The sequence below is a fragment of the Gossypium arboreum genome, chromosome 7 (assembly GCF_025698485.1).
Source record: "Gossypium arboreum isolate Shixiya-1 chromosome 7, ASM2569848v2, whole genome shotgun sequence".
Classification (NCBI taxonomy): Eukaryota; Viridiplantae; Streptophyta; class Magnoliopsida; order Malvales; family Malvaceae; genus Gossypium; species Gossypium arboreum.
Genome location: NC_069076.1, coordinates 97694605 through 97712784, shown reverse-complemented (window position 1 = coordinate 97712784; position 18180 = coordinate 97694605). Strand labels below are relative to the sequence as shown.

Genomic DNA, 18180 nt, shown 5'->3' with positions numbered 1-18180 from the left:
TGCCACGTGTACTACGTTATGCACATTTGTCCTATTCATTGTCTTGCCAAACAAATCATGGAAAGATGGATTGGAGTTCAGTCTATCGTACAAATTAAAACATGAGATGAAACACGACAGACTTTGGATTGTTTGCTTGGCCGGCAGTACTTTTATACTTCAACTACAAACCTTACCATTTATGTAGTTTAACCAATCATATAATTTATTTTCAAGACGATTTGAATAATTTAACATAAATAAATTAAAAAAATATAAAATTATAAAATTCAATTAAGGGATTTTTAGTTTAGATCCAACTGATGTGACCAACCAATTTATAATAGGTTCAAATAAAATTGTTATAAGGTAGTACGGTTTGGAGTCTCATATGAATTTTCTCTCTCAAAATAGAGTTTTTTTTAATTTTTTTTATAACCAAGTGTTTTTATTTGTTTTACAATTTGAGCTTAATCATGTTTGGATTGGGAGTGATATTCAAATAAAATTTTTCCAACAATAATGACTTTGATTTAAAGTCAATACAATTACTTGAGGAAGGAACTCAAGTCACTTCTTCCAATCATTTGTTATTTCAAAATAGAACTTTTAAAATTATAAAATTTCAAATAAAATATAATGATTTAACTGAAATAATTTGTTTTAGAAAAATTTAGTATTAAGGCATGAATGGGATAATATGATTTGAACATGTATATTTAATAATAATTTTAAAAAACCTACTTATTAATAAAAATATTTTGTGGTTGAAGTTAAATTAAGTGGAGATTAGGTGATAAAGTTATGAGTCCATGAGATCACCATTCCTCTTAATGTCCAATTTGATATCTCCAACAGTTGAATCAATACTTATTTCAACTAAATCCTATGAAAAAACTGTACGATTCTTGCGGTGGGCGGGGTTACAGAAATTATTTCCTTGCGTTGAGTTCCATGGCAACCATGGTATTCTACTACATGGGAATCAATTGAAAATGCATCTAATATCATATTCATATTATATGCAAGCAGTTTTGTCACATTTCATTTGTTGCAAGCTGCCTTGCACTTCGAGATCATCCTTAAAAAAATAGCGATGGGAGTTTTTGTCTGCATAACTTCTAATAGAAAAACAATGGCCGGCCACGACAACTCCCTTGTATTCCATCTTGCCTTGTGCATCCCGTTGTCGTCAACGTATACCATGATTCTCCAATATTCAATAAAATCCGTAGCCGAGGTTCCTTGATATCCATATCTTTAACAGCCATGGTGAACTTGAGCCTCCTTCTCTTTCTTATCTCATCTCCCTCGGTCTCGGGCTCAGCATCCCCTGATCAGAGAAATATTATGTCTTGTCTTAACTCTTATAATATCAGCAACTATACCATCTCCTCTAACGTACATAATCATGACTACTCTATTCTTCTCAACTTTTCCATTCAAAATCTTCGTTTTGCTGAACCCACAATTCCTAAGCCAATAGCTATTATCTTACCGGAGAATAAGGAGCAACTTATCAACACTGTCGTGTGTTGTACAAAAGGGCCATGGGAGATTAGAGTAAGGTGTGGTGGCCATAGCTATGAGGGTACTTCATCGGTAGCTAGTGATGGGGCTCTATTTGTGATTATAGACATGATGAATCTAAACCGTGTTTCCGTGGATTTGGGAAATGAAACAGATGGGTGGAAGGTGGTGCAACACTTGGTGAGACATACCATGCCATTGCCGATTCAAGTGGCATTCATGGATTCTCAGCAGGATCATGTCCTACGGTAGGGACTGGTGGTCATATTGGTGGTGGTAGCTTTGGGTTTTTGTCTAGGAAATATGGGCTAGCAGCTGATAATGTGATTGATGCTCTTCTCCTTAATGCAAAGGGTGAATTATTAGACAGGCAAGCCATGGGAGAAGATGTATTTTGGGCAATTAGAGGTGGTGGTGGTGGCATATGGGGAATCGTTTACGCTTGGAAAATTAAGTTATTGAGAGTACCAAAGACCGTAACCAGCTTCATTGTGTCTAGACCGAGCACCAAAGCACATGTAGCTAATTTAGTAAACAAATGGCAACATGTTGCTCCAAATTTAGAAGGTGATATGTATTTGCCATGCGCTGTTGGTGCTGGCCTGCCTCAGGCTAAGTCTATTGGCATATCAGCAACATTTAACGGCTTCTTCCTCGGTCGAAAAAGAGGAGCTGTTTTGATCCTAGGTCGGGTTTTTGCCGAATTGGGTGTCGCCGAGGAAGATTGCAAGGAAATGAGTTGGATTGAATCAGTGTTATTCTTCTCTGGTCTAGGTGATGGAGCCATAGTCTCAGACCTCAAGAACAGGTACCTGCATGACAAGCATTACTTCAAGGCCAAATCAGACTACGTAAGGAATCCAATTTCTCTTACGGGCATAAGAACTGCCATCGACATTCTTGAAAAGCAGCCCAAAGGATATATAATATGGACGCTTATGGTGGCATAATGAACAACATAAGCAACGACTCAATTGCTTTTCCTCATAGATATGGGAATTTGAATACAATACAATACCTGGTCGAGTGGCATCAAGAAGAAAAAAACAGAAGCAATGAATATAGAGAATGGATAAGAGATTTTTATGATGCAATGGCTAGCCATGTTTCATGGGGTCCAAGGGCAGCTTATGTAAATTACATGGACTTTGACCTTGGGGTGATGGAATTAATTAACACTAGTGTCCTATCTGAAGATACCGTTGAGATGGCTAGAGTTTGGGGTGAAAAATACTTCTTGAACAACTATGATAGGTTGGTGAAAGCCAAGACACTGATTGATCCAAACAATGTTTTCAAAAACCAACAGGGTATTCCTCCCTCCACCACTACTGGTCTCAAGGCACGTACTTTCTAGCCTTGGAAAGGTTATACTTGTCACATATACTTGTTTGTTAGTTGAAAACATAAAATTCTACCTAGGGTGTACTAAATATGTAATTGTCACATATAAGATTTGCTGCAAGTCCATGTAACATATTAAAAAAATCATTCCCTATATTTTAGTTTCTTTAAATTTTCGTTCCCTGACATTAACATTCTTGTTAATAGAATAACATGGCTTAATCTTGATTGACGGGCATTAAATTAATTTAAAAAATTTACTGGTCTTGAAAACAAATAAAATAATGTGACTTAATGATGATTCGCGTGTACTACAAATAGTTTAAACACAACAATTATATACAAGAAAAATAAATAAATTTGGAACATTTTAGGGGTAAAAACAAAATCAACTTTTTACCTCTACTCATTTTTTAAAATTGTTGTTTAGCTTTTTAGTATTTGATCAATGAAATGTAAATCACTAATAAGTCTTGTCATTGCACAATGTCTTGTTTCGTGAGATCTCAGACAGAATCGTGCCCAAGAAAACCTGCATACCTGAGGAAAAAAAATAAAAAGACAGAATTAAAAGTTGATTAAAATTGCAAAATTAAATAAATTGCGAAAATTAAAATAGAGAATATAAAAATAAACAGAGTTTGGGAAAAGAGAGAGTTTCTCATGTGGCGAGATTCTAGCCTCCGGTTGTCTCGATCCTCCTTGGGTTTAATCCTCAGCTTTTAGGTGATCATTCTCGAATTAAATAAGCCTGTTATAGTGGAAGAGGACGCCTACGACCACCAACTCCACTTAGGGTGTAAACTTATAATTTAGAGGAACTTGACTTTAGCCAACCGTCGCTCTTGTGGGACCGTCTTACACTAGATCATCACTTCCCAATGACGAATTCCACGCCATTTTGTCTCTTGGGCTTGACAACCACTGACGCAGTAAGCTAACGAGCCAACTGTGCAACCTTCCCAAAATATACAAAGTAGCCGTTCCTTGCACAAGTTGGAAAGATCACTTTTGAAGGGACATGGGCGGAAGCGTCAGCCCCGTAATGCGGAGAAGTGATGAATATTCGTTGAGAAGGTTAAGAGAGGATTCTAAGCCTTATGAACTTTTTTTGAGGATTTTTGATAACCTTCGCCTAGATGGATTTAGTGGCTCATGTTGGGGAAAGAAATAGACTAAATAAAAACAATGAAATTTTATTGAATAAAGAAAAGAACAAGGCTAAGATTTCTTTTTGGGAGGAATTTTTTACAGAAAAGATGATATGAAATTTGAGTTACTCCATCCCCTATTTATAATATTAGGAAACTTAGTCTAGTCCTACTTAAATTCTAAAAGATAAATACAGATAATTAAAATAAATAAAGATAAAAGCTAAAATAAAATCTAAATAATAATATCTAACAATTATCCTAATATAATTAAAAAGTAAATAGAGTCTTGTGTTTATAAAATATCTCTTCTTTACATTTTTGCCCTTATGTCTTCCATGCTTGCATTTTCGGCACCACCTTTTTTCCTATGTTGCATGTTGGCCCACTTTATCTCCAAATTCAAGCTTTCCACCCTTAAATTTACTTTTGCCTTCAATTTAGTCCTTAAAAGATAAAAGACCATAAATAGCCCAAATTAGTAGGATCATACTCAAAATAAGTATACAATTAACACAAAAAAATATGTCGTTTTAGAATATTATCACATATATGGATTAAAGTGTCAAATTTTCAGGCATACATAATCTAAAATATTTTTTTTAGATAGTAGAAGGATTAAAATTAACTTATGACATGGTATAGGGACTTGTACGTTATCTACCATTTTTTTAAAATTGTTTTTAGCTTTTCCCGGACGGAAATGTAGAATCTTATTATACTGACCAGAATAGAGCGAGAACAGGTTTGTGGTGATAGATTTGATTTGAACAATAGAAGAGTCTTTTAGAATTCTGTAACTTTATTTAAGAAATTTCGGGGACAAAATTTTCTAAGGGAAAGAGAGCTATAACAACTTGTTTTTTTAGTGGTGTTAGAAATTGTGATTTCGGGACCACAAATCTGATGTAAGTTCATAAAATTAGTATTTAAATTATACGAGTCAATAATACTTTTTATATTAAATTTTGATTTGATGACTTTTAATTAATTGAATTAACGATTAGAATAAGTGGTTCAGTCCAAAAGTCAAGTGGTTTTTGAAAATGAGGTATTAGAACCCATTACCATAATTTAAGGTCGTAAATATTTTTATTAAATTTTTATAGAGTCGTATTATAGGTGAATTGAGGTTTGGTCTGGTAATTTTGATGATTGGTTGCTTAATTAAGGTAAAAGGATTAAATTGTAAAAGAGGTAAAAGTTAATCACTATAGATTTAAATTAGTAAAGAGACAAAAATGGTAATTATACCACGTCCAAAAAGTCCAAGTGGTGGTGGATATGATTAATCCAATTGCTTTTGGGATATTTGGTCATTTAGTCCTAATTAATTTAGGGTTAAATTGAAATTAAGCTTGTTTAGTTGAAAATTTAAAATAATTGAAGGATCAATTGTGCAATTAAACCCCTTAGACGATAATTATACCATATTCTCATTTGATGGACAAATATGGACATGTTTTATTTATTTTTATTAAGTTATAATGTAGAGGTTAAAATTGTAAATTAAGTAAATAAAAGGTTAAATTAAAAGAATGCTAAATTAAGTTATCATCGTCCTTTCTTTTCTTTTGGAAACTGAATGGCCATTGTTATGGGAGAAGAAAGCTTCGGTCAAGCCAAGGTTGGGGTATGTAAGTGATCATTGATCTTGTTTTTAGTATTTTTTTTATGTTTTTGAGCTCGTATTAACTTTGACCTAGCTAACCTAGAGACTAATTTGTAAAACTATTAAAAATTATAGATTATGCCGTTGATGAGTTTGAGTTGTTCTTGAAGTTTTATGGTAGATTATTAAGCTTGGTTGTTAAATATGACTATTTTGTAAAGTAAGTTTTATTAATTTTAATGTTTAAGGACTAAAGTGTTAAAGTGATAAAATTAAAAGGACTTGATGTAAAATAAAAACAAATATGGGTTGTAGTGAGTGCTATACAATTTGAGTAAACTTAGTTTTAGTTAAAATTGGTTAAATTACGAGTTTTGAGCTTAGGGACTAAATTGCATAAAAGTAAAATGTTGGGGAAATTTTGTAAAAAGTTTTAAAAGGATTTAATTGCATAAAATAAGTTAATTTTACTATTGGAATTAGTTAATTGAATGAAATTATTATTCTAGATCAAGAATGGGTTGAAAATAGAGCCATATAGAAGTTGCTGAATAGAAGTTGTTGAATAGTCCTTGAACCTTTGTCATTGCTATAGTATAGTCTGGTAAGATCGTTCATTCAATTTTAATACATATTAAATGTATATTATATGAACTTAATTTTAGAATGATGGATAATACCGATGTATGTATTTGGGAATGAAAATAATGAATTAATATGGTATCGATCACTAATTAGAATATTCTGAGTCGATGAACGTATGATAGAGTACGATTAACATGCCAATAAGTTGTTTTGAGCCCGGTATGGGATTGGTATGAGATGTGATGGTGATTTCTGTATATCCTCTATTCACTTAATATACCGAGGTCCTGCATATGTTATGGACTATTGTGTTATATTACAGTGTTTTTCTGGTGTGTTACGGGGGCGGATGTTAGCCTACGGGCTAAGCACTCAGTGTCGAGGTGTGTTATCAGTTGGATTGGCTAGTATAAGTGTCTGGTGTGTTTTGGATGGTTAACTATGAACTCGTATCCATATAACGTTCATCGGACAATGTTTTATTGATCGTTGAATGTTATTGAAATATGAGAAATTGATTTGTACTATTGTTTGAGCATTACTCACTTGTTGTGAGTTGTGATTGATAGGAACTCTGTTAGTAACCTTGTTATTTGAATTATTATTTTAATTTGGCATGCTTTATCGTTTAATTGACGAACTTACTAAATTTTATGTAAGCTTACTTGTGTCATTGTATTTTTCTTTATAGATTACATTTTTGTGGAAATCGAGAGATCAGATTAACTGGAAGAATCACACCATCCGAGAAGCTTTTGGTAGACCTTGAGTATAACCTTGGCTTATATGGCAAGTAATAGGCTAATGGTGGATATTTTGTGATAGTCTTAAGCACATATGTGGTAGCTTGATGTACTTGTAATATTGTTGTGTCAAGTAACTATTTGAGGCATGTATGCTTAATTCTAGTGAAGGCATGAGTGGTTGATGCTAATTAAGCATGAATTGGCAAGTTTTTTTATTTGATGTGGTTTGCATGGGTGGCTTGAAATGTAACAGCTCATTTTTTAGTAAAATTGGAATAGTTGTTTCGGGACCACAAATCCGATCTAAAAATAAGGCTTATTTTTATTTCATTATATGGTCCATATTATAATAGGCATGAAGTGTGAAAATTTTAATACGAAAGTTTTATCGATTAAGTGTTTAATTACGAGAAGGACTAAATCGCTTAAAATGCGAAAGTTGAATTCTAGTAGCTATAAGGATTAGATAGCCACATGATTCAAATCTAGAGGTCCTTATATGGTAATTAGACCATTAAAGAAAAGTATGTAGATTCTTGGTGACTCATCCATGGAAATATAGAAAAAGGGCAATGACTAAATTGAAAACTACAAAATGCTTAATTAATTAAAAGATGAAAAGAAAATATCATCTTATTTTCTCATCATCTTCAACCTAAAAACACATGAAAACCCTAGGAGAGAGAGAAGAAACTTTCAATGACTAATTGAGTAAGTTTTCTCGTCCCGTTTTTAGTAATTTTAATATTTTTAAAACAAGGATAGCTTAATCTCTCTATTTGAGGGATTAATTTGAAAAGTTATCAAAGTATGGAAAATGGGTCAAGGATGTATATGCTGAAAATTAGAAATTTATGGTAGAAAATGAAAGGTTGTTTATAGATAAACAACTTTTTCAAAGTGATTTTTGGATGGAAACATGATTTAGGGACTAAAATGTAAACTTGTGAAATTGAAGAAAAATTTTAAATTTTTATGAATACAATTGCTGTAAAATTTGTAATGGGATTTTGGTTAGGCTTGGAATAGGGAGTAAATTGCACAAGTTTCATTTTCCGAGCTTAGGGACGAAATTAGAATTTATGGAAAATTTAGGGGTAAAATGGTAATTTTGCCTAGGACGTAAATTGAGTCCATTCAAATGTGAAATGTGTGAAATTGATGATTAAATTCATCTATATAGATCCGGACAGCACTAATTCAAGGTTAGATCGATGAAAAGAAAAGATTTCGGATTAGTAGATTTCTAACGCGAACAAGTGTCGAGGCAAGTTCGTGTAACTTAATCGGGCATATAATATGTTTAATTAAATGTTGTATTGTGTGGAATGTGACTTATATTGATGTACATTACTTGAATGCTATAATGAGAGAATTAATACATGCTTGATATGGTGAAAAAAAGGGGGTTAAGTCTCGACTGAAAATTGAATTCCAATGAATATATGCGCTTTCCCGAAACTAATAAGGTCCTGCATTTGTTGCGGTCGGGATTTAGCTCGGATGAGTAATCCTATTGACCTTGTTATAGAAAGGATTTAGGCTGAATAAGTAATCCTGATATAATACCTCTCGAGTATACGTTACGATTAGGATTTAGCCTGGACTAGTAATCCTAATTGAACATTTTGAGCATACGTTATATAAAGGATTTAGCCTGGACAAGTAATCCTGTTATACGATATGTGGCTCGAGAGTGTGTTCCTTGATTTAGTGCCCCAATGGGTACCCTTGAACAAGAAATGAAGGATTATTGAATCGTACGTCTCGAATGTACTATATGAGCATCCATCAGAATTTCAATGATTCAATGGACATAAAACTCTTGACATGGTATGAGAATTATGAGATGAAATGATAATGTATTAAAATAGTAATGCATGATGAGCTCATCTATCCTTACTTGATGTATTGTAAACTTTGTGACTAGCATGTTTGATTGGATGCATGTGTTTAGGCAATTTTACAAAATGGATGGAAAACTTGTTATTGTATGTTTAGATTTAATTAACAATATTAGTAAGTTTAGTTTCCGTTATACGAACTTACTAAGCATGTATGCTTAGTCCGTTTTATTTTTCCCTTGTTTTATAATGCTCGAAAGCTCGCAAAGGTTGGAAGATCATTGGAGCATCGTCACACTATTAACTAGCTTATCTTGGGTATACATAGTAAAATCATTTTGGTATAATGGCATATATAGGACAACTTGACCAATAGTGGCTTGAAAATGATGTTTTGTAACCTAGCCATTGGAATGGCTAGTAATGGCTTATTTTGGTATGATTAAGTAGGTTATTATGACATATATTCATATGTGTTATGTTAAGTACCTGTGATCAAATGATGTTAATGCCTAGTAAATCCAAGGTAAGATTGTAAACATGTATGCATGTGATGATATGTCATGTTGAATGATGGAAATCTCTCAATTTGAGTGCTTGAAATGGTTGGAATGTGTTTGTATGTTTTGGTACAAGAAAATGGTAAATTTTGAGTGACGAATGAGGATAGGAAATGGCCTTATTTTGTCCAAACGGGCGTGTGTCTTGGCCGTATGTGACACACGACTTATCCCATAGGTATGTGGTCCGGCCGTGTGTCCTCAGCATCTTAAAAATGAGAAATAAAATGCTTAGAATTGGGCACACGGGCAGAGAAACGGGCGTGTATCTTAGCCGTGTTGTTGACACAGCCTTGGACATGGCGTGTTACACAGCCATGTGAAAACTGCACCTAAATTTTGAAAATTAAATTCGCCACACGGCCAAGCACACGGGTGTGTGACTTGGCTGTGTGACTTTAATTTCTTCATGCGTTAAAAGTTAGAGAGTTACACGGGTTAGGGATACGGGTGTGTGTAGTACACGTCCTGACCACACGGACGTGTGAGCCCTGCAATTTTGAAAATTTTTTGAAATGTTGCAAAATTTTTTTATTAGTTTCTGATTAAGTCCTGACTTGATTTTAATGCTCGTATTGAGCTTCAAAGGTCCAATTAAGGGACGTTTTGTATGATTTCGGTAAATGAATAGTAAATTATAAGAATTATGTGCAAAATGTTTTGAATGTTTTGGTAATACTCTTAAACCCTATTCCAATGATGGGTACGGGTTAGGGTGTTACATTTGGTGGTATCTGAGCTACGGTTTACCTGATTCTCGAATTTGACGTAGTAAACCCGATTTCAGCTATACACGCTATTATATAAATTGTGATAGTGTGATGACTCCTAATCATTTTTAAATCTATTTTATTTTTCCCCTGTTTTATAGTGCTCGAAAGCTCGCAAAGGTCGGAAGATTATTGGAGCATTGTCACACTATCAACTAGCTTATCTTGGGTATATGTAATAAAATCATTTTGGTATAATGGCATATATAGGACAACTTGACCAATAGTGGTTTGAAAATGATGTTTTGTAACCTAACCATTGGAATGTCTAGTAATGGATTATTTTGGTATGATTAAGTAGGTTATTATGACATATATTCATATGTGTTATGTTAAGTACATGTGATCAAATGATGTTAATGCCTAGTAAATCCAAGTTAAGATTGTAAACATGTATGCATGTGATGATATGTCATGTTGAATGATGGAAATCTCTTAATTTGAGTGCTTGAAATGGTTAGAACGTGTCTGAGTGTTTTGGTGCAGGAAAATGGTGAGTTTTGGGTGACAAATGAGGCTAGGAAATGGCATTATTTTGTCCACACGGGGAGACACATGGGTGTGTGTCTTGGTCGTGTGTGACACACGGCTTGTCCTATGGGCATGTGGTCTGGCCTTGTGTCCCCTGCATTTTAAAAATGAGAAACAGAATGCTTAAAATTGGGTACACGGGAAAAGACACAAGCGTGTGTCTCAGCTGTGTGGTTGACACGGCCTTGAACACTGGCGTGTTACACGGCCGTGTGAAAACTGCACCTAAATTTCAAAAATTAAATTCCCCACACGGCCTAGCACATGGGCATGTGACTTGGCCATGTGATTTCAATTTCTTCATGCCTTAAAAGTCAAAGAGTTACATGGGTTAGGGATACGGGTGTATGTAGTACGCGTCGACGACCACAAAGTGTGTGAGCCTGCAACTTTGAAAAATTTTTGAAATGTCGAAAAAAATTTTATTAGTTTCTGATTAAGTCCTGACTTGATTTTAATGCTCATATTGGGCTTCAAAGGTCCAATTAAGGGATGTTTTGTATGATTTCGGTAAATAAATAGTAAATTATAAGAATTATGTGCAAAATGTTTTGAATGTTTTGGTAATACTCTTAACCAATGATGGGTACGGGTTAGGGTGTTACATTTGGTGGTATCTGAGCTACGGTTTAGCCAATTCTCGAATTTGACGTAGTAAACTTGATTTTAGCTATACACGCTATTATATAAATTGTGATAGTGTGATGACTCCTGATCATTTTTAAATGTGTTTTTCATATAGTAATATCATCCAACCGAGTTAGAACTGAATCCGAGGAAGTTGAGAGCAATGCTTCAGCTTTAGTTCAAAGAGTTGTTTCTGCATCTGGTAGTGAAAGGCCCGTGTCTGAGGGCCGAAGTGAGGAGGCAAAACAAGCCTTCTTTCAAATGATGAATAAATGGTTCACATAGTACTTGAGAACAAACCCTACTGTACAATAACCTCCCCCACTTGCTTTTCAACTGGTTCCTGAGGTACCACAGGGTGTTGAACTTGTTAGAATTGGTAAACCTTCGATAGATAAAATCCGCAAAAATAGGGCGGAAGAATTTAGAGCTACCAAAAATGATGATCTGAAAAGGCCTAAGTTTTGACTAGAAAATACTATTCAGGTTTTTGATGAATTATATTGCACGCCCATTGAATGTTTGAAATGTGCGGTATCTCTACTGAAAGATACAACTTATCATTGGTGGAATACCATAACTTCAGTAGTACCGAGAGAGAATGTTACATGGGAATTCTTTCAGACTGAATTCATAAAGAAATATGTTAGTTAGAGATTTATGGATCAGAAAAAGAAAAAATTTCTAGAGCTCAAACAAGGAAATATGACTGTATCTGAGTATGAATGAGAATTTATTTGGTTGAGCAAATATGCCCCAGAATGGGTTCTGACTGAGGCAGAGATGTGTAAACGCTTTGAAAAGGGTTTAAATGAAGATATCAAGTTGTTGATTGAAATTCTCGAAAGAAGAGAATTTACGATGTTAGCCAATCGAGCACACAAAGCTGAGGAATTGAGTAAGAAAAAGAGATAAGCTGAAAAAGAGGCTCGGGTTTCTAGAAAAAGAACCATGAGTAAGTGCAATCATTTGCTTCTAAGAAATTAAAGAAGTATTATGATCGTGTTACCACCTTTACAGGATATTCTGAAAGAGAGCGAGGCTCTCAGCTTTCTAACCCGGGGTCTTCATCTCCGTCTGTGACCAGTGTGGGTAGTGTTGGTAATCCCAAACCAAAATGTAAACATTGTAATAAGTTTCATCATGGGGAATGTCGGTCTAGAAGTGGAGCTTGTTTTGGATGTGGTTCACTTGACTATTTTCTCAGAGATTGTCCAGAAAGAGTTGAAAAAGAGATAGAACCAGCTCCAAAGCTTAGTAATTCTGTCTCGAGGGGTAGACCACCCTATCATCCCAGTAATGTTGGTGGTAGTCAAGGTACTACCAAGGATACTATAGTTAGATCCAATGTACGAGCACCTGCAAGGACATACGCTATTCGTGTAAGAGAAGATGCCTCTGTACGAGATGTCATTACTGGTACATTTTCTCTACTTGATACTGATATTACTACATTGATTGATCCTGGTTCCACATATTCGTACATATGCACAAACCTAGTGTCTGTTAAAAATTTACCTATTAAATTTGTAACATCCCGAAATAGGGCCTAAACGGAATAGTGGTTGCGAAACCACAAATTTGAGGTAGAAAAATTTATTTTATTATTATTTTGAGGTTCATGATATGATTGCATGATTGTGTGAAAATTTCGTGATGAAATTCTATGCATAAAGTGCTTAAGTTGAGATTAGGGACTAAATCGAATAATTTGCAAAACTTGCATTCTAGAAGTTTTTAGTATGAAATTGCTTTGGAATATTAATTAGGAGGGTTTAAATAACAATTTGACCAATTTTTAAGTTCATGGACAAAATAGGACATGGATGGAATTTTGAAAGTTTAATAAGGAAGGGCATTTTGGTCATTTGGATATTAAATGAAATAAAAGGAAAAATAACACAAAATTCATCATCTTCTTCATTAGCACGAAATTTCAAGGGTTCTCCATATCTAGGGTTTTTCAAGCTTTCAAGCTCCATAGTAAGTGATTCCAAGCCCGCTTTTAATGTTTTTACGTTTGAGTCCCGGTAGCTCGATAAAGCTTATGCTAGCAATAATTTAAGTTAAGGTTCATATTTGGAAAAATACCCATAGGTGAAAAGTGTTTATTTTGATGTTTTATGATAGAATATGAGGTTTTAAATTATGTTAGACAACTTGTGCTACTCGGTTTTAAGTGAAAGCGAGTAAAGGGCTTAATCGGTAAAAATACCTAATAGTCATAAGTACATGTTAGAGTGTGAATTTGATGTTGTCATAGAAGGGAAAAATGATCAGCATGTCATAAAACATAAGAAAATAGGATGAATTTTAAATTACGAGCCTTGGGGAAAAAGTGCAAATATGTGAAAGTTTAGGGGCAAAAATGTAATTTTTCCAAAGTTTGGGTCAAGGACTGTTTTGATAAATGTGAATATTAAATAAGTTAAATTTGCTATTATAGATCAAGAAGAGCGAAATTGGAGTAAATCGGGAAAAAAAGTAAAGGACTAAATTGTAAAGTTTAGTCACATTTTGTATCGAGGTAAGTTCTGATAAATAAATGCAATATTCTTCTATTTTACATTATTATTGTCAATTTCAGCATTTATATACTTATTTTCTTTGAATATTTAAAGTCGAATTAAATGCGAAGTGATAGAGAAAAAGCATTAGGAAGCCCCGTTTGAACCTTAGGAATGTTAGGATATTCGGGTTTACAGGACAGGACCGGACAGAAATGAGCCATGTAAGTCCATATCAGTTATATGGCTTTGGAGACAGGAATGAGCCATGTAAGCCCATATTAGATATATATATGGCATTGGAGACAGGAATAATTCATGTAAGTCCATGTTGAAGACATGGCATTGGCAGGATATTGATAGACATGAACGACCCTAGTATCCTTAGTATTCCGAGTGGTTCAATGGGTCATTGTACACGTTAAATTATAGTGAATTATCAGCAAAAGGGAAGGTAGATTATATTTATGAATAGTAAAAGGTCAGGTAAGAAAGAAGGTAAGTGAGTAAAGAATAAGGTAGAAAATGAGAAGTAAAGAAAGTTTATGAGGCTAGGTGACATTATGTATAATTATTCATTATGTTGAATGTTGTAATTTATTTGCTTGTAAGCTTACTAAGCCTAGTGCTTACTCTCTTTATTTTCTTTTTCTTATAGTTTTATCAAGCCACTCAGGATCGAAGGAAGCGTCGGAGCCGATCACACTATCGAAGAAATCACATTGGTATAGTTAGGCGTTTACGTTTTGTGTATGGCATGTATAGGAACTTGGTTTCTTTTGATATGATATGATCAATGAATGATGTGTAAATACTTGCTAGTGATTAGCTAATAGAGTGGCTGATGATATAGATGTTTAATAGTATGTATGATTAAGTAGTAACTATCACATGAAAACTAAGAAAAATGTGAAAGTAACTTAAAAACAGATTCAAGTATCAGAAATAATGGGATTTTGAAAAATCACAATACATTGTAGAGACATGGGTTGATGGTGAATAATATATGAAATTAAAGCTTGTTGTGTCTATTTTCATATGGAATAAGCAAAATAGGTAAAGGTTTTGTATTTTATAGGGTATCTGAGTTTTGGTGAAATAGGGCTAGAGCGATTTTTGGATCCCCTATTCCAACTTTATAAATTCACCATAAATTTTACAAAAATAATTAGGTGGTGTACGTTATATGGTTAGAATCCTTATTTAATCTAGTTTTAATAGAAACAAACGGTATAGTCATATGATTTTTTTACAAAGAGAAAAGTGGTTCGTAGTAAGTAGAGGCCAGTGCAGTCGAATTCTGAAACAGGGGTAACTTTAACTAATAAACTGTACTAATTGGCTAGGTCAAAAATTCTAGAAAAAAATTAGTAGATAGATATATGAGTCTAGTTTCAGGAAAAATTTATGGATCTTAATTTTGAGTTTTGAAACTCGAGAAATGAATTTTTAAGCAACCATGACGCAGAAAAATAGTTTATTCCGAAAATTAAAATAAGTGGTTTAGAGTTGTTTAGAAGGTAAGATAAGTTTAGTAACACCTCAAGCTTGACTCCAGTGACGGTTTTGGGCGTGGGGGTGTTACAAAATTCATTGAATTTGTGGTTAAAGTTTCAAACCCCCTAAGGCAGTGTGTTATGGTAGATAAAGTTTGTAAGAACTGTCCGTTGATGGTAAAAGGTTATTGCTTTCTGGCTAACTTGATGTTATTTCTATTTGGTGAATTTGATGTGATCTTGGGAATAGATTGGTTAACCCAATATGATGCAGTGGTGAATTGTAAGCATAAATATATTGTATTGAAATGTGAGAATGGTGAATTACTCCATATTGAGTCTATTACCTAATGTGATTTCAGCAATGTCAACACAGAAATATGTTAGAAAGAGGTATCTTGCATATGCGTTGGATACTAAAGTATCTAAGTCAAAGATTCAGTTAATGCCGGTTATATATGAATTTCATGATGTATTCCCAGAAGAATTACCTAGTTTACCACCAGATAGAGAAGTGGAATTCTCTATAGATCTTGTTCCGAGAACGACATCGATATCAATAATATCTTACAGAATGACTCCTACTGAATTGAAAGAGCTGGAAGTACAGTTGTAAGAGTTGATTGATAGAGGTTTTGCTTGACCTAGTTTTTCACCTTGGGGTGCGCCGGTTCTATTCGTAAAGAAGAAAGATGGATCGTTGAATTTGTGCATTGGTTATAGACAGCTCAACAAAGTTACAATAAAGAAAAAGTATCCATTGCCTAGAATCGATTACTTGTTCGACTAGTTAAAATGTGGAACTGTATTTTTGAATATTGATCTCCGTTCTGGTTATTATCAACTACGGTAAAAGGTTCTGATGTCCCAAAGACTGCCTAAACCCGGCCTAGACGTTGTGGCCGAATTTGGCGGCGTCACATGAGAGTGTTTTTAGAAAATCTTAGCAAGTTAAAAATTGTTCAGTTCATTATCGTTACTTAAGTCGTGAAATCTCCAAACCAATTATTAGGTGAACACATGTCATTATCGCGGAAGCTAAAACATTATTAATTCATTAATCAATAACTTAGTAGTTTAAAAACCCGAAATAAACTAGAAAAAATTGTTCAAGTTTAAAGACATTTTAATCCCAAAAATAAATATCTAAAATAAAGCAGACAAATAGAATGTTACTCAAAAATCCATAATTATCCAACAGTGGTCACCATCGAGCCCTCTGTCGCACCGATCCATCTACTGCTGAGGATTACCTGACATACAAAATAAACAAAGGGGTGAGTTTTGGCAAACTCAGTGTGTACATCCCCACAAACAGCATGCATATAAGTAGATAACAGAGTACAGATAGTTCGACCTTAGCCATACAAATATCGCATACATAATAGATCAGATAACACAAAAGATGCCCACCAACCCTACACACCATCTCCGACCAACCCAACACACCATGTAGGGATAAAATCGACACACCCAACCCTACACACCAAGTATAGGGATACAGTCAACCCATCCAGCCCTACACACTAAAGGTACCGTATGACAGTACTCTATAGATAAGGCAGCGTAGCTACCAAATATTAGGCAAATCGCTTCTCAGACTTCCTTCTCTTCACAACAATACCAACACAATGCAATGCAACATACATCTCATGACATGCTAATATGCAGATATCAGATCATATTAATATCATGGTAGAACAGACATACAAAATCAGAAATTTACACATGCTTAAAATTACATGCTTTTGCATACAAATCAGAAATCAATCAGAGTATGGGGTCTGAGTAACGCTTACCGACCCTACAATTAGGTCACAATTGACTTAGGTGACCCGTGCAACCTTACAGAATATTTCACATTAATTGGGCTCACATGCCCGTGTGCCCTGCTCGTGTGGGCCATCGCCCCCGTGTGGGTCACACGGCCCAAATTGGCCTTGCCCGTGTGGATCACACGGCTTGGCCCAAAATTCCACATGCCAGTGTGGTTCACCCATGTAGGCCCACACGCCTGTTTGGCCCTCACGGCCCATTTGCCTGAGCCCGTGCCTCGCACACAGCCTATAAGCCATCACACGCCCGTATCCATCACACCCGTGTGGAGCGCGCATGGCCTTGTTCGTCAGTGACATGCCTGTGTCTCGTGATGCAGGCTACCACACGGGCAGACCACACGTCCGTGTGGCGTCGACGGACTGCATTTTGGCTTCCGCCGAAACTTGTTTTCTATGTGATCAGAGTACACACCTGGTTCATTTTCGCTGCTAATCCAGCCACGAGCACTCCAAAGCCTAAGATTGACAATACTGAGCCCAAATCAGTCACTTAAATCAACTTACATAAAAATGGACAAATCTCGAAACACGAGATCTACTTACCCTTGACGAAGAACGGTGAATCCTCGCTGTTAAAGCTCGATCAACAATCCACAGAACCCTTAATATCCCCTTAACAGCCACCAAAATCCCCTTAAACAACTCTTAAGAAAATCATGAAATTTAATTTACGCGATACTTACCAAAACGACAGAACCGCTAGCAATACGCCTAAGCTTATCGAAAAAGTTAAAAAACGAAGGGAAGGAGGAAAAAAGAGAGAGTAAATTTTGGCAGCAAGGGGTTTTGGGAAAAGACGAAGACGACAGAAAGCAAAAACTTTTGTCTAAAAAGAAGGGAATAAGTCTTAATTTTCCCTAAACCCTAACTCAGGTTCTGACGAAGCCCAATTCTTAGCCAAAACTTGCAGCAAAAATAATCCCAACACTACTATAGGGAATCGAACTCCCGACCCTAAGTATAATCCCTTGCCACTTAACCACTAGACTAGCAGGCCCATTCTGATATAATCTTACTAACATTTAAACTTAAGCCCACTAGACAAGAGTAAGGTTTTATT

The 18180-nt window shown here is 34.9% G+C and overlaps 1 pseudogene; it reads left to right on the top strand.

Annotated features, from left to right (window-relative positions):
• Nucleotides 1-1248: 1248 nt before the first annotated feature.
• Nucleotides 1249-2866, top strand: LOC108485209 (berberine bridge enzyme-like D-2; annotated as a pseudogene).
• The last annotated feature ends 15314 nt before the right edge of the window (nt 2867-18180 follow it).